Genomic DNA, 23,566 nt, shown 5'->3' with positions numbered 1-23,566 from the left:
GTGGCTTAAACAAGTGAGAGTGCCTAAAAACAAGGACACTGTCACTCCACCCTAGACTGTTGCCCTTAGTACATTAACTAAATGAACACTGGCTACTATATGGTTTGACTTCCTAAATGAGGTGTTAACCTCTGTAATACTGGAGGCACATGGGCCTGTCTGCTCGACGCGTTTCTTTAGCTGCTATTATCATGCAGCTTAGTCATCAGGAGCGAAACTGGAACTAAATGACAAACAAACAAACCGAGGTGCTGCACACTCTCATGTATAGCGTGCAGACACGTAGCCTGCAGCACTGGGATGGCCGTAGCGCGGCCGCGCCAGTGCTGCTTCTAAAGAAGAAGAAGCCACACCCCCTGGGCCCAACAAAGCAGAGCTGGAGCCAATGGATCGGGGGCGCTGCCGGGAACCGACACATCCCTGCCCCACCTCATAACATTGCTCTAAGAAGCACAGGAGGTAAGTATAACTATAGGAGTGAATAAAGGCGATTATTTACAAAACCAGGGCATATCATCGCCCGAGGATAATAAGAATAGGTAACACAATCCAGGAGATAACTAAGTGGTACCCCAGAGCATAGAATATTGTCAAAGAGATCCACAACCAGAGTGATAAACAATCACTAGTTGTGACCGAAAATTTACAACACTAAAACCCAAACCTTAATATATTTACAAAGATACTCTCTGCAGATACCTGTTACATCTCGATTATGGCTTGTGACAAGACTGCCACATGTGCGTATCACGTTGTCACTTCTTCCGATCAATACGCTAAATAGCACACTTGCCATATTAGAGGGTGCACAGAACATCACGTGATATTAGTGAGAGAGCAACATCTCGACTCACTTACAGATGTGTAGTTGAGTAATATCATGCAGACACAAGCGGGAAATATATGCCACCATACTACTCCCACTCATGTATAGAGCACCACAGTGTAAATCACTGAATAAATACAATATAGGAGATAAAATCATTGAACCCATCAGGTTTGGTGGTCTGCAGAGTAAAGGTCCATTGGGCCTCTTTCCGGAGGAGGAAATTGTCAATGTCGCCCCCTCGTGCCGATGTTCTGACGTGCTCAATTCTCTGAAACCTGATACAGTTGGTACTCTCGGGATGATGTTTAAAGAGGACCTTTCATCAGAATCAAGTATGTAAACTGAATATACATACATGGAGAGCGGCGCCCAGGGATCCCCCTGCACTTACTATTATCCCCGGGCGCCGCTCCGTTCTCCTGTTATAGGCTCCGGTGAAGTCATAGTTAGGCTCCACCCATTTGAGCCTGCCGCGGTCTCCTTCTCCTATGCTGTAGCGCTGGCCAATCGCAGCGCTCAGCTCTTAGCCATGCTATGAGCTGAGCGCTGCGATTGGCCAGCGCTACAACATAGGAGAAAGAGACGCCGGCAGGCTCAAATGGGTGGAGCCTAACTATGACTTTACCGGAGCCTATAACAGGAGAACGGAGCGGCGCCCGGGGATAATAATAAGTGCAGGGGGATCCCTGGGCGCCGCTCTCCATGTATGTATATTCAGTTTACATACTTGATTCTGATGAAAGGTCCTCTTTAAGCACATGTTGGGCAATCAGGGTATCAGCTTCATTTGCAATGTCCCTAAGGTGTTCACCAATACGCCGCCTAAACTCCTGTTTCGTTTTGCCAACATACTGTACATTACATACACAGGTGGCCACATAAACAACGCCCACGGTTCTGCAGTTGATGAATGACCGAATCATATATCTTCTCTTGGTTACAGTACTCTCAACCATAGCTCCCTTCATGATAGCCTTGCACGCCACGCATCCGCTACAATTATAGGTGCCCAGTGGTCTCTTGGGTAACCACATCTCAAGTGCTGGAGTAGAAAAAGCACTGTGTACTAGCTTGTCTCTCAAGTTCCCTCCTCTACGAAACATGATCAACGGATAATCATCCACCAGGTGTCCCACTATCGGGTCCGACTTTAGGAGACTCCAGCTATCTCTCATAACCTCTTGTACCTCACTGTGCGCCGCATCAAAGGTACCTATGATTCTCATTTTTAAATTCTCCTCGGTACTGGCCTTAGGATGTAGCAGACTCTCTCTGTCGCATACGGCTGCATGTTGATACGCCCTTCTGAGCAGCTCTGCTGGATAACTTCTCTGGCTGAATCTGACCTTTAGGTCATTTGTCGCTACCCTAAAATCAGCCCACTCAGAACAATTACGTCTTGCCCTCAGGTATTGTGCTTTGGGAATGCCACGTTTTATTGGGAATGGATGACTACTCTCCCATTTGAGTGGTGTATTTGTGGCTGTGGGTTTTCTAAACATGCGGGGGGTTGAGTCAGCACAACCCGTATGTAGGTGCATATCACTATGGCGAAATACATATACAAACGGAAAATGCAAATGTGATCGCACACTACATCCAGCACTCTGCCCTACCTCCATGCTGGATGAGACATTGGTGTACAAGCGTAATAAGCCACTCACCGCGTCAAGTTCGTCTCATTTGAGTGGTCCCTAACCCTAGTTCCTACCTGTTTATGGGCCATGACAGCCACACAAAGTCCAGAGAATGCAGGTCAGCATGCAAGCCAAGCACACTCTGCTTTTAACCCCGTCCGGTGCCATTACAGCTTTCATCGGATCCAGGGATGCAAGTACCAACATGCATGCTGAGCCCACCATATACTTCTCCTGGAGCCAAATGGCTACTGGTAGGTTCTATATAAGCAGACTCAGTTTTATACTGACTTTAAAACCAGCCTCCAGGACAGATTGACTGGTCAGGTGTGCATGACTCAAAGGAGATCGCCACGCCTCCAATATAAACTACAAAGAAAAAATGTGGGGGGTTGAGTCAGCACAACCCGTATGTAGGTGCATATCACTATGGCGAAATACATATACAAACGGAAAATGCAAATGTGATCGCACACTACATCCAGCACTCTGCCCTGCCTCCATGCTGGATGAGACATTGGTGTACATTTTGGCTAAAGCGTAATAAGCCACTCACCGCGTCAAGGTCGTCTCATTTGAGTGGTCCCTAACCCTAGTTCCTACCTGTTTATGGGCCAGCATGGAGGCAGGGCAGAGTGCTGGATGTAGTGTGCGATCACATTTGCATTTTCCGTTTGTATATGTATTTCGCCATAGTGATATACACCTACATACGGGTTGTGCTGACTCAACCCCCCACATTTTTTCTTTGCAGTTTATATTGGAGGCGTAGCGATCTCCTTTGAGTCATGCACACCTGACCAGTCAATCTGTCCTGGAGGCTGATTTTAAAGTCAGTATAAAACTGAGTCTGCTTATATAGAACCTACCAGTAGCCATTTGGCTCCAGGAGAAGTATATGGTGGGCTCAGCATGCATGTTGGTACTTGCATCCCTGGATCCGATGAAAGCTGTAATGGCACCGGATGGGGTTAAAAGCAGAGTGTGCTTGGCTTGCATGCTGACCTGCATTCCCTGGACTTTGTGTGGCTGTCATGGCCCATAAACAGGTAGGAACTAGGGTTAGGGGCCACTCAAATGAGACAACCTTGACGCGGTGAGTGGCTTATTACACTTTGGCCAAAATGTACACCAATGTCTCATCCAGCATGGAGGCAGGGCAGAGTGCTGGATGTAGTGTGTGATCACATTTGCATTTTCCGTTTGTATATGTATTTCGCCATAGTGATATGCACCTACATACGGGTTGTGCTGACTCAACCCCCCACATTTTTTCTTTGTAGTTTATATTGGAGGCGTGGCGATCTCCTTTGAGTCATGCACACCTGACCAGTCAATCTGTCCTGGAGGCTGGTTTTAAAGTCAGTATAAAACTGAGTCTGCTTATATAGAACCTACCAGTAGCCATTTGGCTCCAGGAGAAGTATATGGTGGGCTCAGCATGCATGTTGGTACTTGCATCCCTGGATCCGATGAAAGCTGTAATGGCACCGGACGGGGTTAAAAGCAGAGTGTGCTTGGCTTGCATGCTGACCTGCATTCCCTGGACTTTGTGTGGCTGTCATGGCCCATAAACAGGTAGGAACTAGGGTTAGGGACCACTCAAATGAGACGACCTTGACGCGGTGAGTGGCTTATTACGCTTTGGCCAAAATGTACACCAATATCTCATCCAGCATGGAGGTAGGGCAGAGTGCTGGATGTAGTGTGCGATCACATTTGCATTTTCCGTTTGTATATGTATTTCGCCATAGTGATATGCACCTACATACGGGTTGTGCTGACTCAACCCCCCACATTTTTTCTTTGTAGTTTATATTGGAGGCGTGGCGATCTCCTTTGAGTCATGCACACCTGACCAGTCAATCTGTCCTGGAGGCTGGTTTTAAAGTCAGTATAAAACTGAGTCTGCTTATATAGAACCTACCAGTAGCCATTTGGCTCCAGGAGAAGTATATGGTGGGCTCAGCATGCATGTTGGTACTTGCATCCCTGGATCCGATGAAAGCTGTAATGGCACCGGACGGGGTTAAAAGCAGAGTGTGCTTGGCTTGCATGCTGACCTGCATTCCCTGGACTTTGTGTGGCTGTCATGGCCCATAAACAGGTAGGAACTAGGGTTAGGGACCACTCAAATGAGACGACCTTGAAGCGGTGAGTGGCTTATTACGCTTTGGCCAAAATGTACACCAATGTCTCATCCAGCATGGAGGCAGGGCAGAGTGCTGGATGTAGTGTGCGATCACATTTGCATTTTCGGTTTTCTAAACATGTTCGTGCATATTCTTCTATCCGAACCAATGTTAATAGAAAGGTCCAGGAACGCTAGTTTGGTGTCATGGATTTCACTTGTAAAAAAACAAGCCCAGATCATTGTGGTTGAGGGCAGACACAAAATCCTTGAAGGCAGAGACCGTGTCATCCCAGAGGATGAACACATCGTCGATGAGCCTCAGCCATAATGTAATGGACGAGGTCCATCGACTCATGCCTTCACCAATAACAACCTCAATAACAATAACAGGCCAAGGTGGGGGAGGGGTGTTAGATCATTAGCTTCACCATGTCCCTAAACGTCCATACTATTAAAATATAAAATATTTATCCCGTATGGTGAATAATCTAACAGAAAAATGGCCGATTTGCCGTTTTTTATTGATTCAACTCCCCTCCAAAAAAAACTGATTAAAAAGTGACGAAAAAGTCATACACACCCCAAAATCAAAAAAAAATACAGATCGCCCTGCAAAAAATTAACCCTCACACATCTCCATAGACATAACAATAAAAAGTAATCTGGGTCAGAATATGGTGATGCAAAGAAACATTTTTTTTTAAGTATTAAAGAGTACAAGAAAAACTATAAAAGTTTATACTGTTATCATACTCACTAAGAGAATGAAGTTAAAAGGTCAGTTTTACCACATAGGGAACACTAAACCCATAAAAAAAAGGGTGGAGTTGTGTTTTTTTTTCCAACTTTGAACTACATCATATGCAATATTAAATGGTGGCATTACAACTTGTCCCACAAAATAAAGCTCTCATTCGGCTATGTGAACAGAAAAATAAAAAAGTGATGGCTCTATTAAGGCAGGGAGTGAAAAACTAATTTTACATTGGCAGCTTGTGCCCACTGTTGTCCTGCTATTTCAGGTGGGCATGGGCACCACTCGGCTCACCCTGTGCTTCTTCATTGAACCTCACCTCATCCTTCAGTACTGCAAGGGTTAACACCCTCCTTGGCTCTGTGTGCTGCTGCTATGCTGTTTACAATTTGCTAATGTTGTTCTGTTTCTTCTAGTCTTGCCTGAGTAATTAGTTTCCCAGCTTGCTAGTTTCTTGCTTAGGTGTTTATTTCTGTTGTTTGCCTGTGTAACAACCTCTGCCTGCTTACTGGATTCTGACCCTCCACTGCCTGATCCAACCTGTGCCATTTTACCATTGTGATCCTCTGCTGCCAGCTCTGACAGGTCTCACATATTTGCATGAACTCTGCCTGCACTGACCTTGTTCTGATACTGACTACAAGTTGTGCTTGTTGCCTCTGTGTCCCACACTAGAGTATCTGACACATGCGTGTCAGCTGTCAACCTCACCGAGACTGTTCTAAGAGGTGGTGGCCTTGTGGCTCCACTGCAAAATCCAGATCCCTATACAGGGGTTAAAGGGTGAATACCAGGGGACTGCTAGGATAATGCCCTTAGGCCCAAAGCCAAACCGGTTGGTTGACACAGTGATTCCGCACCCACTGCCATAACAACAAAAACTGAAAATTGCAGGATCAGGAAGGTGTCAATGTTCATAGCCTATCCTTATGGTAGTCTCAAAATATCAGATTAATGGGATCCAAGCCCCGACACCCACACCGATCAGCTGTTTAACCCTTTCCCTGCCAAGGACGTATGTCATATGTCCTGGCAGGGTGGCAATTAAGTAACCTAGAAAATACCTCGCACATCCTTGTTACTGATGGCTATGTAACAGCTAAAGATTCAAGTCAGGTCTTGTTTTAAAGCTGAAAATCTCAGAGCCCCTATGAACAAGTCTCAGTAAAAGCTGCATATATCTGCAGCCTTAATTTCTGACCTGAAATTATAAGTGCTTTAACTTACAATATATGATGGCTAAAGCTTTGACTTTGGTCTTGAATTTGGCTGTTAAACAGCCTGAGATATGGTTGCAGAAAGCAGCCCGCCCTTTCAGCCGGCTGACATATAAGCCAGCTGAGGAAGGAAGGGGAGGTGAGCGCAAGAAGTGCTGACAGGCTGCAAAGGTAAAAACATAGCTTGTCTCTCACCGTCAAACTGTACATTTCCCCAGGGGGAGGATAGCATGGACTTCTGTGCATGGTATCAGTCCCCATTCCCCCATCAATCAGACAGCATACTTGCTCTCTAATTTTCACATTTGGGCATCTTTGTTTTTCAGAAAAGGAGTGAGAAGATTAGCTCTTGCTCATCTAATCACCCCTGTGCTCCTAATAAGGCTTTCGACACCATAATAGTTGGAATCTACGTTTTGTGGGGGAAATCAGCAACACAAGCGTTAATTTTCTTGACCTATGCATTCGGGTTGAAAATGGGCGTTTCCTTACTAGCTCCTATTTTAAAGAAACAGACGTGAACTCCTTTATTGATATGAAGAGCTGTCATTACGGCCCATGGCTCAGGAACATTCCGAAAGGACAGTTCAAGAGGATGGCCCGTAATTGTACAGAGGTGGATGAATATAGAACGCAATGTGGGGTGTTAAAAAATAGGTTTGTGGAGAGAGGATATGATGAGGCCAATTTAGATGAATGCATACAGAAAGTAGAGATGGAAACAAAAGGAAAAAAGGAACATACAAAAAGAATAGTGATAAAAGAAAATAGGGACTACAGATTTTCATTTGTGACCAAATTTTGCTCCATGTCAGATAACATTAAGAAAATGGTGAAAAAGAACTGGGGAGTTTTAAAAAACGACCCTACAATAGGAAAAATAATACCTGCAAATCCCTCTTTTATTTTTAAAAAAGCGACCAACATTAGAGAGAAACTCGTACGTAGTGCCATACCCCCAGTTAATGTGAAGGAGAAAAAAGAAGGAAAATTTACCTGGTGTGGCTTTTGTGCAGGCTGTAAAAATCGGAACTCCAGAGATCGACAGGTGAATATTAAACAGATAGTGTCTAAAAAGAATGGGGCTGAATTCCGTATAAAGAACAATTGTTCGTGCGAAAATGAGGGCATCATCTACGTACTGGAATGCCCTTGTGGGCTCCAGTACGTGGGACGGACAATTAGGAAGCTGAAAGTTAGGATACAAGAGCATCTACGGAACATCAAAAAAGGCCTAATGACCCATAGCGTATCAGCACACTTTAAATTATCACATGGAAAAAACCCACAAGGGTTAAAATTCGCTGGAGTTGAAACTGTTAAGCCACACTGGCGTGGGGGGGACTCGCTGGCACAAATCAATAGAAAGGAAGTGGAGTGGATTTACCAGCTAGGAACCCTACAACCCAGAGGGCTTAACATTGAATTTGACCTTAAACCATGTTTACTGTAAAATGACCCACCGGTGGCGACGTTCGGCTGTTCTCTACCTGGCCTCCTAAGGACCTTTGGATGACGTCAGGTTTCCTGGCTGCTCCATTGGATAATGATGCCTTGTGATGGGAACATCAGGGGTGGAGGCGGGGTCGAGAACACCTGAATGACGCTACCGGAGTGGGTGGCGCCCTCCTGAGTGACGTTCTAAGAGTGGGCGGAGATTACCTGTGTGACGTCCCAGAATCGGATGGCGTCCTGTGGAGGGATGTTCCAGGAGGAGTGGAAATTAGCTGAATGACGCTCCGGGAGTAGGTGGAGAATACCGGTATAATATCCGAGGAGTGGATGGAATGTATATGAGGATAGAACTACTATAATAAATTGAGTTGGGATACACCTAGGACAAGAGAGGATTAAGTGGGGGATAGATTCTTATTAAGAGGCTGAATGTATATATTGACTATTGAGAACAGCGGTAACCCGAAAGGGTCTTTACACAAATTGGCAATAGGGAGTAACAATCCACTCCCGTGTATAATTTTATATTCTTATGTTTGTATTTTAAAAATGATTGCATCAGTGTGATTTTATGTTATATGTTGTAAAACTGTTATTTTGAAAATGTCCTATACGGATGGGAACCACACCCGCTTGAATAATAATGAGAGGGCTGGGCTATTTATAGGGCTCGTTTGTGAGCATGCTCAGTCATCGCCCTTGAAGAAGCGAGGTAGCGAAACCCGGGTCGGGCAGGAACGTGACGATCATCTTGTATTTTTATGCCTTTTGTCTACTGACCTGTTGTAAGTAGAATAAAACCTTTTAGAACAACTTTCTCAAGGGTGCTTCACTATCTTGCCTATCCCCTTAAACCCTGTAGAGGAGGAGGTCTGGGAGGACCATATCCTTTGGTTGTCGAGGAGAGGGGCTGACACCCTTGTATCATCCACCTGTGACCGGAATACATAGCTCCCAGCAGCGCGGTTCCAAAACCTATGAACCATGACCGAGATGTTTACCAGCATCTGGATCACACTGCTGTCTGAGTTACCCCAAACATACCACAAACACACAAATATTAATAGTGTTTATATTTTACATTATCCCTATCCTGTCTATACCTTATTTATAGATTAAAATATACAGACCGCTTCTCTAGTGATTACCGTTACACCCTGCGCTAATAGCAATAATGATTATCAATAAAAATAAATGTCTAATATATTTCTCACAGATGAAAAACATTTTTTTTTCTTTCCCAGCACTAGTGGGGGCATTATAATAAGTTAGGCAGGGAGCCAATATAATAATATAGGGTGCTCTGCTGGGGGACATTATAATAATACAGGGGAAACTGCTGGGGGACATTATGATAATACAGGGGAAACATTATAATAATACAGAGGGCACTACTGAAAGAAGTACAGGGATCACTGGTAGATTTTATAATAATATATGACATTAACTATACTGGGTCACTATAGGGGGCAATTATAAATACTGGAGGCATTAAATGTTAGTGGCACTACTAAGGGCATTATAAATACTGGGGGCACTACAGGGGGAACATTATAAATACTGGGGCTCTACAACGTGGCATTATAACTGCATTATTAATACTGTGGGTGTATTATTAATACTGGGGGTACTGTGGAAGTATTATTATTATTGGGTACAATATAGAGGGCATTTCTACTAATAGGGCACTCTTGGGAAGCATTATTACTATCGATGGGACAGTAGGGGGCACTATTATTATTACTATTGTTGGGACTTATGGGACCATTTTGGGGAATATCTGTATGGCACTGTAGTTTCCTAAGTATAGTATTTGGGGGCATTGGGGAGCACAGTATTAGGGTTAACAGCAGTATAACACTGTTGGAAGTCTGGTCTGAATGGAGAAGATGAGGCAAGAGACCGTCTACATCACTGGATGTAAGAGGTATGTAGTGCTGTATGTGTTCAAATTCATATGCCTTTAGCAGTAGTGCTGGGGGGGTGGTTGGTTTGAGGAGAATTTTAGTGGGGGGAGAGTTGCCATTTCAATTTTCACCTCAGGCAGCAGAAAAACGAGAATTGTCCGTGGCCACTACTACTAACTGTATCTGCATCCTAAGGACTGTCATACAGTTGTGGACAGACAGGGAACCGCTGCCAGGAACAGTGATTCCTGGCTGGCTGTCCTGATTAGTGCCCCCAGATATAGCTTTGCTTGGGGCCCCATAAAGGTCATGTATGCCCCTGCTGGTGAGCACCGTGGCCTCTTCATTGTTTACCAGGCACATTGCCATACATTTTGTAGAGATAGTATAAAAGGGAACTTGAGTGATATGGTAGAGACAGTAGAAGAATCTTAATCAGAGCCTTTGGCAGCATATGTCAACCTGCAGTCGCTTACAACACCTTCCCAGGACATTGTAAGGAACATGGACACATGTACTGCGGTCACTAAAGATTTAGTAAAACTTATGAGAGAACTATCATCTGCAGAAAACTATGATGACGTTAAAGCAAGAAGGAGAATGAACAAGCTCTTTATAATAGACTATGCTAGGTCCTTAAGTGGAACCACAATTACAAGTGGGACTTCTTTCGCTAGCAGAAGTGCCGCCCCCGTATCAGAGTCCTCAAGTACTTCAGCCAAAAGAAAGGAATTAGCTGAACAACTCGCTGTCAAGAGAACAGAAATTGAGATGGAAGCTGCCATCGAGGCGCAGCGCCAACTGGTGGCTGAAAAGGAAGCTGAAATCAAGGCACAGAGCCAACAGATGAAAAGTCTGGAAAGGCAAAAAGAAGTTAAGATCATAGAAGCTAGACTCAGAGTACATGAAGAGGATATGAATCAGAGTAGTCATAGGTTCAAATCTGTACCAAGTGAATATAGACGATATACCTCTAGATCAAGATCGCATACCTACCTGTGAAACAGCCAATGGGAACACCTATCTGTCATATCTCATGAAATGTCTGGAGGAGTTTGGTGTTGGACTGTTAATAGGCTACAATTGTCCTGAAGCCTTGGTACCACAAAAGGTAATCACAGGAGGAAAGGGTGAACCCTACGCTGTTTAAACTGATCTAGGATGGGGTGTTGTTGGAGAAAGGACATGCAGAGAAAGTTAGTAATCAGCCTAAAGAAGGAGAAGTGTGGTACATCCCACATCAAGGTGTCTACCACTCAAAGAAACCAGATAAGATTAGAGTGATATTTGATTGCTCAGCAAAGTACAATGGTGTTGCATTGAACGATCATCTACTAAAAGGACCAGATCTTACAAACACTCTGCCTGGAGTACTCTGTAGATTCAGAAAGTATCCCGTAGCAGTCATGTGTGACGTTGAAAAGATGTTCCACCAGTTTCATGTGAATAATGAAGATTGAGACTTCCTGAGGTTTCTATGGCGGGAGGATAGAGATACAGATTCAGAGCCAGCAGAATACAGAATGAAAGTACACTTGTTTGGATCAGCATCGTCTCTAGGTTGCGTCAATTATGGTATGAAATACTTGGCCAATCAGAATGAAAAACGATTGCCCATCGGCAGCAAATTTTCAGAAGACATTTTTTATGTAGATGATGGTCTTATAAGTCTAGAGTCCACAGAATCTGCAATCAAACTTTTGAAAGAAAGCCAAGAGTTATGCGCCTTCACAAATTTATCTCAAACAACAGAGAAGTACTGGAATCTATCAGTGACTCTGAATGTGCAGCAACAATGAAGAATGTAGATCTCAATTATGATCATCTTCCAGTTCAGAACGTACTTTGATTGGGATGGAATGTAGAGAATGACAAGTTCTTCTTTTAAGTATCTATTGAAGAGAACTAGACGCACCATTATTTTTGCAGTGGCTTCTATATATGATCCATTGGGATTCTTGGCCCCAGTAATCCTCAGAGCAAAAAAAAATACTACAAGAATTATGCAGACAGAAGTTGGGATGGGACGAGACCATACCTGAAAATTTGAGACCAAGGTGGGAGAGTTGGATAAGAGACTTTCAACACTTAAGAGAAGTTCGGATACCCAGATGTTTTGTACCTCATGATTTCGGAAAGTACAAGAAAATAGAACTTCATCACTTTTCAGATGCCAGTAGTTATGGTTATGGTCAGTGCTCCTACCTCAGAGTGATAGGAGAAGAAAATATACACTGTGCCCTGGTTATGGGGAAGGCCAGAGTTGCACCTACCAGTATTCAGACAATACCAAGACTTGAACTGACAGCAGCTGTTGTTGGAGTTGAAAATAGATGAAGAATATTTTTGACAGACTCACAAGTTGTCCTAGGATACATAAACAAAGAAGCTTGAGGATTCCATATCTTTGTCAGAGTTGAGAAAATTTGGGAAATAACAAATCCAGATCATTGACATCACATTGACACAAAACATAACCCAGCAGATCATGCTTCAAGAGGCCTGAATGTAACAGAATTGAAAAATTCAAACTGGTTCACCGATCCAGAGTTCCTTTGGGAAGAGGAAATCACGCCCAGTAAAGGTTACACAGAATTGTCTATGGGTGATCCAGAAGTAAAAATTGTACAAACATTGAGCACTGCTGCCAAGAGTCAAGATGACATACTTGAAAGACTAGCCAAATGTTCAAAATGGAATACGGTCATAAATGTAGTAGCTTGAATTCAACGTTTGGCAAAGGGAATCAGAAATAAGGAATTGTTGAATGTAGAAGAAAGAATGAAAGCTAAAGAAACAGTCATAAGACTCATTCAACAGAGATTCTACAGTGAAGAGTTGAAGAGACAGTCAAAAACCTAAAAGGCTTCCCAACAACCTCCCATTGTACAAGCTCAAGCTTGTTCTGCAGGATGGTATACTGAAGGTGGGAGGGAGACTGGAAAATGCATTGTTACCTAGCAGAGTGAAGCATCCAGCAATTCTAACCAAAAACTCTACCTTCACAAGATTGATTATTGATCACTACCACAACAAATCCTTGCATCAAGGAAGAAGTTTTACCCAAAGCTGTTTGAGAGAATGTGGTTACTGGATAGTTAAAGGAAGCAAACTTATAGCAAAGTATATAAGTAAATGTGTAGTCTGCAGAAAGGCACGTAGGCCTACCAAAGAACAAAGAATGGCAGATTTACCGGCAGATCATGTAAACCCATCACCACCATTTCTTTATAGCAGAATGGTTTGTTTTGGCCCATTCCTCACCAAACAGAACCGCAAGGAGTACAAGAGATATGGACTAATATTTACATGAATGAGCTCCAGAGCAATTTACCTGGAAATGTTAGAGAATATGTCAACTGACACATTCATCAACTCCTTGAGATGTTTCATAGCCATTAGAGGTATTGTCAGAGAGCTTAGATCTGACCAAGGATCTAATTTTGTCAGAGCAAAGAATGAATTGAAGAAAGCTCTAAAAGAGATTGATAAAGAAAAAGTAACTGAGTATTTATTATAAAGGGCAAGCCCTATCCTAGATTCCGTCCCCTGATAAAATCAGGTCTCCTTTCTTTTTAAAAGCTGGGATCCTGATGTTAGTTCTACTCCAGGGATATTTGAGAGGAGATAACTAACTTAAAATTGGATCTATCTGTTTGCTCTGCTATGTTTTCAGAGACTTCCGCCTTTTCTCTGTAACCGTAACTTATATTGCCGTCGGAGTGTTTATGTATCCAGCTGAACAGGTTTTGATCTATGTTCTCAGCCTATATGTATCCAGCATTTATTTTCTCCTTTTACATGTACCCAGCTTTTCTATTTTACCGGGCTTTATATGTACATGTGCTATATCTGTGTGTGGGATACTTATGTCTCGATGCGGGGTATTTCTCATGCCGATCTGGATTATTAGTGGATCTGGTATTGGAAGCCCCTCTGCATTTCATACTGTTTGGTTCATACACTGCTCAAAAAAATAAAGGGAACACAAAAATAACACATCCTAGATCTGAGTTAATTAAATATTCTTCTGAAATACTTTGTTCTTTACATAGTTGAATGTGCTGACAACAAAATCACACAAAAATAAAAAAATTGAAATCAAATTTTTCAACCCATGGAGGTCTGGATTTGGAGTCACACTCAAAATTGAAGTGGAAAAACACACTACAGGCTGATCCAACTTTGATGTAATGTCCTTAAAACAAGTCAAAATGAGGCTCAGTAGTGTGTGTGGCCTCCACATGCCTGTATGACCTCCCTACAACAACTGTGCATGCTCCTGATGAGGTGGCGGACGGTCTCCTGAGGGATCTCCTCCCAGACCTGGACTAAAGCATCTGCCAACTCCTGGACAGTCTGTGGTGCAACGTGACGTTGGTGAATAGAGAGAGACATGATGTCCCAGATGTGCTCAATTGGATTCAGGTCTGGGGAACGGGCGGGCCAGTCCATAGCATCAATGCCTTCGTCTTGCAGGAACTGCTGACACACTCCAGCCACATGAGGTCTAGCATTGTCTTGCATTAGGAGGAACCCAGGGCCAACCGCACCAGCATATGGTCTCACAAGGGGTCTGAGGATCTCATCTCGGTACCTAATGGCAGTCAGGCTACCTCTGGTGAGCACATGGAGGGCTGTGCGGCCCTCCAAAGAAATGCCACCCCACACCATTACTGACCCAATGCCAAACCGGTCATGCTGGAGGATGTTGCAGGCAGCAGAACGTACTCCACGGCGTCTCCAGACTCTGTCACGTCTGTCACATGTGCTCAGTGTGAACCTGCTTTCATCTGTGAAGAGCACAGGGCGCCAGTAGCGAATTTGCCAACCTTGGTGTTCTCTGGCAAATGCCAAACGTCCTGCACGGTGTTGGGCTGAAGGCACAACCCACACCTGTGGACGTCGGGCCCTCATATCACCCTCATGGAGTCTGTTTCTGACCGTTTGAGCAGACACATGCACATTTGTGGCCTGCTGGAGGTCATTTTGCAGGGCTCTGGCAGTGCTCCTCCTGTTCCTCCTTGCACAAAGGTAGAGGTAGCGGTCCTGCTGCTGGGTTGTTGCCCTCCTACGGCCTCCTCCACGTCTCCTGATGTACTGGCCTGTCTCCTGGTAGCGCCTCCATGCTCTGGACACTACGCTGACAGACACAGCAAACCTTCTTGCTACAGCTCGCATTGATGTGCCATCCTGGATAAGCTGCACTACCTGAGCCACTTGTGTGGGTTGTAGACTCCGTCTCATGCTACCACTAGAGTGAAAGCACCGCCAGCATTCAAAAGTGACCAAAACATCAGCCAGGAAGCATAGGAACTGAGAAGTAGTCTGTGGTCACCACCTGCAGAACCACTCCTTTATTGGGGGTGTCTTGCTAATTGCCTATAATTTCCACCTGTTGTCTACCCCATTTGCATAACAGCATGTGAAATTGATTGTCACTCAGTGTTGCTTCCTAAGTGGACAGTTTGATTTCACAGAAGTGTGATTGACTTGGAGTTACATTGTGTTGTTTAAGTGTTCCCTTTATTTTTTGGAGCAGTGTATATTAGTCCTTTCTATCTGTGAATTGTGCGTCTAGCGATTACCTATTAGATCTTTTGGACATGCCGCCTAAGTATCGTAAATCAGGAGGGGTGCCTTCGCTGAAAGGTGGTTCGGGGGGAGCCCCCAGGCTCGACTAGACAAATTTTTGAAGTCCCCACCACCTAAAACTAGGGGAGGTGTCCAAAGATCTGTTCCACAGGCTGAGTTGGGAGAGGTTAATACGGACCGCTCAGAATTGGGTACCGCAAAATCTAGTTAGCCCCAGAGTGAAGGTTTGGACAGTATTAATGAAAAACTTTTGGCTATATTGGGAGTAGTAAATTCCACCAGCACCTCCGTTGCAGAGTTGGCCTTCTCCCTCTCAGTAGTACAAGGAGATATTACAATAATTAGAGATGAAATGACCAAACTGAGACTGAAGGTGAGGGAATTGGAATCAGCAGTTATTTCTGTTACTGCAGAGAACAGTGTATTAAAAAAGAGATTAGAAGAGGTAGATCAAGATCGCTTTTGGCTCAGAAGGAAAGTGATAGATCTGGAGGATAGGTCCCGTAGATACAACTTACGACTGGTGGGTTTCCCAGAAGGGGTAGAACAGGATAATCCTCCGAAATTTATCCAAAAATGGCTGGTCGAAAATTTAGGGCCAGATCATGATGAATCTACCTTTTGTGTGGAAAGGGCCCACAGAATCTCCTTTAAAAAACCTCCACCAGGGCCCCCCCCCCCCCCGGTCAATTTTGGCGAAGCTAGTTTGTTCAAAGGACCAGGATTGGGTGCTTAGACGTAAAAGAGAAGTATTAGATACACATTTTGATGGTAATCTGATATCTATATACCCAGATTTTTCGCGAGAGACCCAAATTAAAAGAAGATCTTTCCTTGACGTTAAAAAAAGATTGGCTGCAGCCAATATTAAGTACTCAATGTCTTTCCCAGCTAAATTAAAGGTGGTACACAATCATTCTGTCCGGTTCTTCTCTACACAGGCGGATGCAGTGCAATGGCTGGACTCAATGGGGCTATAATAATGAGAACATAAATGTGGGGAGGAGGGAGGCTAAGGGGGGAAATGGGCGGGGGGGGAGGTTTTGGTGGATTGGAAGAGGTTGATGGGTAATGTGATATACCTTATCAACTATGTAGGTTTTTTTTGAGGGGTGGGTATACGGGAGGGATTGGCTGTCGTCACTGTCTTTTTAGGTCTACGTGTCTCTCTCCTAGATAGGGGACGGGGATTCTCATTTATATATTGTTTATGCCATACAATATCCTATTCTGGAATGTGAGAGGGCTGGGAGACAGAACTAAGAGTACGGTGGTGTTTGATCTTGTGGCCCACCATCTGTCGGCTATAGTGGTATTATTAGAAACACATGCAACAGTAGATAGGCTCTATACATTGAAAAGAAAATGGGCTTCTTTTGAATACCACGCTTACTTCTCCTCATACGCAGGAGGGGTCAGCGTATATATTCACCGTGGGATGGAGTTTCAACCGGTAGATAATATGATTGATAAAAAGGGGAGATTTGTTTTCCTCCATGGCTTTTGGAAAGGGCAGGAGATTATATTTGCGTTTATGTATATTCCTCCACCATATAAATCAACTGTCTTTGCTTTATTATCTAAATACATAGCCACAAAAAATCAATCTGCATTATTAGTAGCTGGAGATTTCAACTCTGTCCCTGATCCTGAGTTGGACCGTTTCTCCACCTTTTCTGGGCGAGGTCGGACTGCATCGCCTTTGAGTACTATCTGCCAGGAGCTGGTGCTGGTTGATATCTGGCGCCACCTCTACGGCAATAAGAAAGTCTTTTCTTGCTTCAGCCAGTCCTATGGGTCAACTTCCCGTATTTATCTGGCTTTCGCAAGTCGTGATTTGAGTCATCAAATTGTGAAAATGAAATATGAACCTCATGGAATTTCAGATCATTCTCCAGTCCTGATTTGATCTGGATATACAGGAATTTTGGGGCTTTAATGTAGGCTTTACACATATACATTATGTGTGGGATGCATTGAAGGCCCATATAAGGGGTTTATACTTTACTAAAATCAATAGGTATAGATCTGAACTTTGTCGAAGGGAACAACAGCTGACAGAGACAATTAGGAGTCTACAGGCTTTATTAGTTGTTCACTATAATGAGCAATATATAACCCAGTTAAAGGAGGCCAACCTACAGCTTAAGACACTTTTGTACAGTAAAGCCCAACATAAGCTTCTTTTCCAAAGTCAAAATCGTTTCTGTGAATCGGGTAAAACGGGAAAGTTTTTGGCACGGTTAGTTGCTAATCAGAGAGAGGCTACTAGTATAAGGGAGATTAGGAATTCAAAAGGTAATAGCGTGAGGTCCTCAGAGATGATTAGGGAGGAATTTGTGAAATACTATTCTACTCTTTATGAGTCTGATTCTACGTCTGATTGGGATGATATGGATCAATACTTAAAACAATTGGGGCTTCCCCAGTTAGAGCCACAGGACAGGGAAATGCTGGATCGCCCTATTCTTTTGGAGGAGATGCGAGCGACACTCCCATTGTTGAAGTATAATTCATCCCCTGGTCCTGACAGCCTGCCGTTTGAACTTTATAGGTACTATGCTAAATCGCTCCTTCTCATTTTTGTGCGGGTCTTAAATGAATCCTGTTTATTTGGCTCTTTACCTCCATCATTTATAAAGGCAGTGATCACCTTGGTGTTGAAAAAGGATAAAGACATATGCGATATGGGGTCATATAGACCCATTTTGCTTTTAAATAAAGATCACAAAATTTTAGCAAAAATTTTGGCTAATCGCTTGAAGAGGGTCATAGCCTCTCTGGTACATCCTAACCACACGGGATTCATTCCGGGCCGGCAAATACAGATGAGCCTTTACAAACGCAAAATACAAATGTGATAGCACTCTGCAACCAGCATTCTGCCCTTCCTCTATGCTGGATGAGGCATTGGTGTACATTTTGGCCAAAGCGTAATAAGCAACTCACCACGTCAAGGTCGCCTCTATGGAGTGGTCCCTAACACTAGTTCCTACCTGTTTATGGGCCATGACAGCCACACAAAGTCCAGGGAATGCAGGTCAGCATGCACGCCAAGCACACTCTGCTTTTAACCCCGTCCGGTGCCATTACAGCTTTCATCGGATCCAGGGATGCAAGTACCAACATGCATGCTGAGCCCACCATATACTTCTCCTGGAGCCAAATGGCTACTGGTAGGTTCTATATAAGCAGACTCAGTTTTATACTGACTTTAAAACCAGCCTCCAGGACAGATTGACTGGTCAGGTGTGCATGACTCAAAGGAGATCGCCACGCCTCCAATATAAACTACAAAGAAAAAATGTGGGGGGTTGAGTCAGCACAACCCGTATGTAGGTGCATATCACTAAGGCGAAATACATATACAAACGGAAAATGCAAATGTGATCGCACACTACATCCAGCACTCTGCCCTGCCTCCATGCTGGATGAGACATTGGTGTACATTTTGGCCAAAGCGTAATAAGCCACTCACCGCGTCAAGTTCGTCTCATTTGAGTGGTCCCTAACCCTAGTTCCTACCTGTTTATGGGCCATGACAGCCACACAAAGTCCAGGGAATGCAGGTCAGCATGCAAGCCAAGCACACTCTACTTTTAACCCCGTCCGGTGCCATTACAGCTTTCATCGTATCCAGGGATGCAAGTACCAACATGCATGCTGAGCCCACCATATACTTCTCCTGGAGCCAAATGAGCCTTTATAGGGTGTATTTGAATATTTCTTTTGGGGGTAGTATAAACCACTCCGTCCTGTCTTTAGATGCCGCAAAGGCGTTTGACAGGATGGAGTGGTCTTTTCTGTGGGCCACCATGTCTCAATTCGGTTTGGGGAACGTATTCATAGAAATGACTCAAATGCTATATGAACAGCCGTTAGCATGTATTAATATTAATGGTATTAGTTCTTCTCCTGTTATGATGCAACGAGGGATGAGACAGGGATGCCCTCTTTCTCCTCTTCTTTTTGCCCTATTTATTGAGCCGTTGGCCTGTAAGATCCGTTTAGATAACCGTATAGACGGCTTTGGGGTGGCGGGAGTGAGCGATAAAATAAGCCTCTATGCCGATGATGTGATTTTGTTCCTGGATCAGGGATGGAAAATCCTTCCCTATGTGATGGAAGCAATAGAGGACTTATCAGATTAATTGGACCAAGTCATCGCTCCTCCCGCTGAACCGCAAGGCCGTACATGAGGGGAGTGGAGTCCGGGTTCTTGCTTCTAATGATACTTTGGACTACTTGGGGGTTAAGATTGGGGTTCCCATAAATAGGTTCTATGAGCTTAATTTGGCCCTGGTTTTGAATAAAGTTAAGTCTAAAATATGCGCTTGGCATAAATTGATATTGGCACAGACTGATCGAATTGCATTGGTTAAAATGATCATCCTGCCTATTGTGATGTACCCGATGTGGGCATTCCCCGGTTTGGATCGATGATATATTTTTCCATATTAACGGTCTAATTTGGGGAAGGAAGAGGGTGCGTATAAAACAAAGATATCTATGGCTGTCGGAATCAGAGGGCGGGTTATCATTTCCTTTTTTTCAAGGATATTATTTATGTGCATAGATTCAGCGATGTTGTAATTTTAAAGAGAGTTTACTTGCACAATATTTGATTAAGGTTATGGATAAACCAATAGAGAATATTTTCACATGTTTGGAGTCTGGTTATATTGGATTGAGGAAGTCCCTATTGATACCTTGGACCCTACAGATGGTTTGGAATAAGCTTAAGGAGATTCTAAAAGTATCCTATTCTTTTGCTTTCACCCCTCTGTGGGAGAACAGGAATCTGGTGGAATTCTTCAAAATCACAGATTTTGTTTATTGGTTACGTAAGGGGGTTGTCAATGTGTGTCATCTTTTTTCTTCGGGACACTTTAAATCCTTTTTGGAATTTAATTTCACTGATAGTACAGCATTAGACTTGTTTATGTACTCACGTTTAAAACACGTACTGTATATGAGGCCTCTAGGAATAAAGGCTACATTTTTCCACAGGAGAATAAATTTTTTGATTATTGTTACGCCCAGATAGACGAGAGGGTTAAGATAGCTAGTTTATACTGCAAACTTCGAATGACACTGGCAACTGTAACTCTATTTAAAAGCCCAAGTAAATGGGAGCAAGAGTTGCATTGCCTTCCACTACAATGGACCAGTATCTATAGAAATGTAAGAAAGGCTACAATCTCTAATGCTCACAGATTACCGTATTTTTCGCCCAATAAGACGCACCGGCCCATAAGACGCACCTACGTTTTTGGGGAGGAAAATAAGAAAAAAAATATTTTTACCAAAAGGTGTACTTTTGGTGGGTTTGGAACTGATGGTGGTCTGTGGATGGCATTATTACTGGGCATCTGTGAAGGACACGGTTATGGGGGGATCTGTGGATGACGGACACTGTTATGGGGGGATCTATGGATGACGGACACTGTTATGGGGGGATCTGTGGATGACGGACACTGTTATGGGGGATCTGTGGATGACGGACACTGTTATGGGGGGATCTGTGGATGACGGACACTGTTATGGGGGATCTGTGGATGACGGACACTGTTATGGGGGGGATCTGTGGGTGACGGACATTGTTATGGGGGGATCTGTGGATGACGGACACTGTTACAGGGGGATCTGTGGATGACGGACACTGTTACAGAGGGGATCTGTGGATGACGGACACTGTTACAAGGGGATCTGTGGCTGGCACTGTTACAGGGGGGGATCTGTGGCTGGCACTGTTACAGGGGGGATCTGTGACTGGCACTGTTACAGGGGGGATCTGTGGATGGCACTGTTACAGGGGGGATCTGTGGCTGGCACTGTTATATATGTGCCATCCACAGACCCCCCACCCCATAACAGTGCCATCCACAGACCCCCCAGCCCATAACAGTGCCATCCACAGACCCCCCCCACCCCTTAACTGTGCCATCCACGGATCAGCCCCCCCGCCGCCGCCCCCGCAGTATACACATATAAAATGTCTTATTCAATTAAAATGTATTACATATGCCCCCTCACTCCTAAATTCCTAATAGTACCTTACATCCTATTCCTAATAGGTTCTGTACAATGCCGGCAGGCAGGCCGGGCGGCCGGCGCGTCACTCACTGACGTCACTTGCCTGCGCCGCCTGCTTCATTCATAAAGTACTTAGAACAAGAAGAAGAGTGAGCACTCACAACATCTGCGTCATATGGTAATAGATTATTTTACTTAAAGAATAAGACCTATACGGTCAATAGGGGTTAAACAATTATATACCATTCACAATATACCATTCACAATATAAAATACATTAGCATAAAATAAACTAAAATGTTGCAAATTGGTACCAATATTTTCCAACTGATGTCGGGATAAGAATCTGTAAGCACAGTCTATGACAATTTATGTAGCAGTGTCCGATCACTACCACTACATGTTATATCACACACCGCACATTGAATGAAGACGTCCTGAGAATTCCTCAGATAGGGCACTTTAAACTAACTAACTAATCTCCAATGTAGACAGTCACCGTGCTGAGCAATTCCTCCAGAAGTGCTTAATCCAGCCAAAAAGGGATAATGGCATAGTCCGTGTCCCAAACTACAGTTTTGCAATTCCTACCTGGTTCCTGATAATGTGTCTCGCTGTGTGGCGTCTCACGGTCCTTCCACGAGGCGAGCGGTGCCGGCTGCTCAAGCGTCTTGCGCCGCACGTCTCAGGCCGATGACGTCACAGTATCGCGGGATTCAGCAGGTAAGGATGTTATCTGATCAGCAGTATTCGCTGCAAACTGGGTCTGTAGTTGTTCGCTGAAGATTTATTCATGCATGGCCATGCAATCTATAAAAGGGTCCAGTAGACTAGGTGGGCGCCTTTTTCCTTTTCTTTCACCAGACGCGTTTCGGGGCGTCTACACCCCTTCCTCAGTGGTCAAAGCGCCATTGATCGTTATCCACCTTTTATAGTCTGTATGGTAATCCAGAAAAACAGGAATCCGGATGATCTGGATATAATTACTTCCGGTGCGGTTTTTGGTGCGATATATATGCGTTTTTTTTAAACCTATTGCGTTTTTTGTTCCAATTATATCAGACACATTGCAGTATTATGTCCGACTCAGTACTTAGGATAAAAGATGATGATTTAATACTTTAATACATAAAATATAAAAACTATATGTTAAAATGAATAAATACACATACATACTAACCCTTTCTATGAACCCATTAATAAACATCGGCTGATATGCCTATAGGAGACATTAATATATAAATATATGGATAAGGAGGGAGGTTGCAAGAGAAATAAAATTTCTGCCAATGAGAATTTTTGCCAATGAAATAAATGTAGAAAGTGGGGTTCAGAGATTAGGGGTGTTGGTCTCTACTCCGAGGGGGGGCCCCAGAGCCGATAAACGGCTAACTATGGAACCCCACATCAGGGAAGGGACCAGCACCCTATAGAAAACCGAAGATCTCCAGGTCCGAATTCAGGCCTGCTGGTAATAGGCAGCCAAATTCATAGATGTGTTTCAATTCGGCTCTGGACATCCTCCTGATATAATCACCCCCTCTCCAATGTCTGTCAATTTTTTCTAAAGCCACAAAAAATAATTTAGATGGATCCCTATTGTGTACTTCATCATAGTGTTTAGAGAGAGAATGTTTTAAATAGCCCTTTTTAATATTTGATACGTGTTCACTTATTCTAGTTTTTAGTAGTCTTTTTGTTCTGCCCATATATTGGCGTTTGCATGGACACTGTATCAAATAGATAACTCCAGATGAGTTGCAAGTAAGGCAATTATTAATTTCCCAGACAAAAGAATTATGTGCTGAGTGTACTGTAGTTGTTTTTCTTTCTTGTAGGCTCATCCTGCACCCCATACATCTCCCGCATTTGAAAAAACCTTTTAAATTCATAAAAGGATCCTAAGTTAGTCATTATGGGTCCTTTTTCTTTCACTGACGGGGCTATTTTAAGTTTTAAGTTTGGGGCCTTTGTGTATATTATTTTCGGTACGTTGGGCAGT

The sequence above is a fragment of the Bufo bufo genome, chromosome 6 (assembly GCF_905171765.1).
Source record: "Bufo bufo chromosome 6, aBufBuf1.1, whole genome shotgun sequence".
Lineage (NCBI taxonomy): Eukaryota > Metazoa > Chordata > Amphibia > Anura > Bufonidae > Bufo > Bufo bufo.
The sequence above is the reverse complement of the archived record's forward strand: the minus strand, read 5'-3'. Positions refer to the sequence as shown.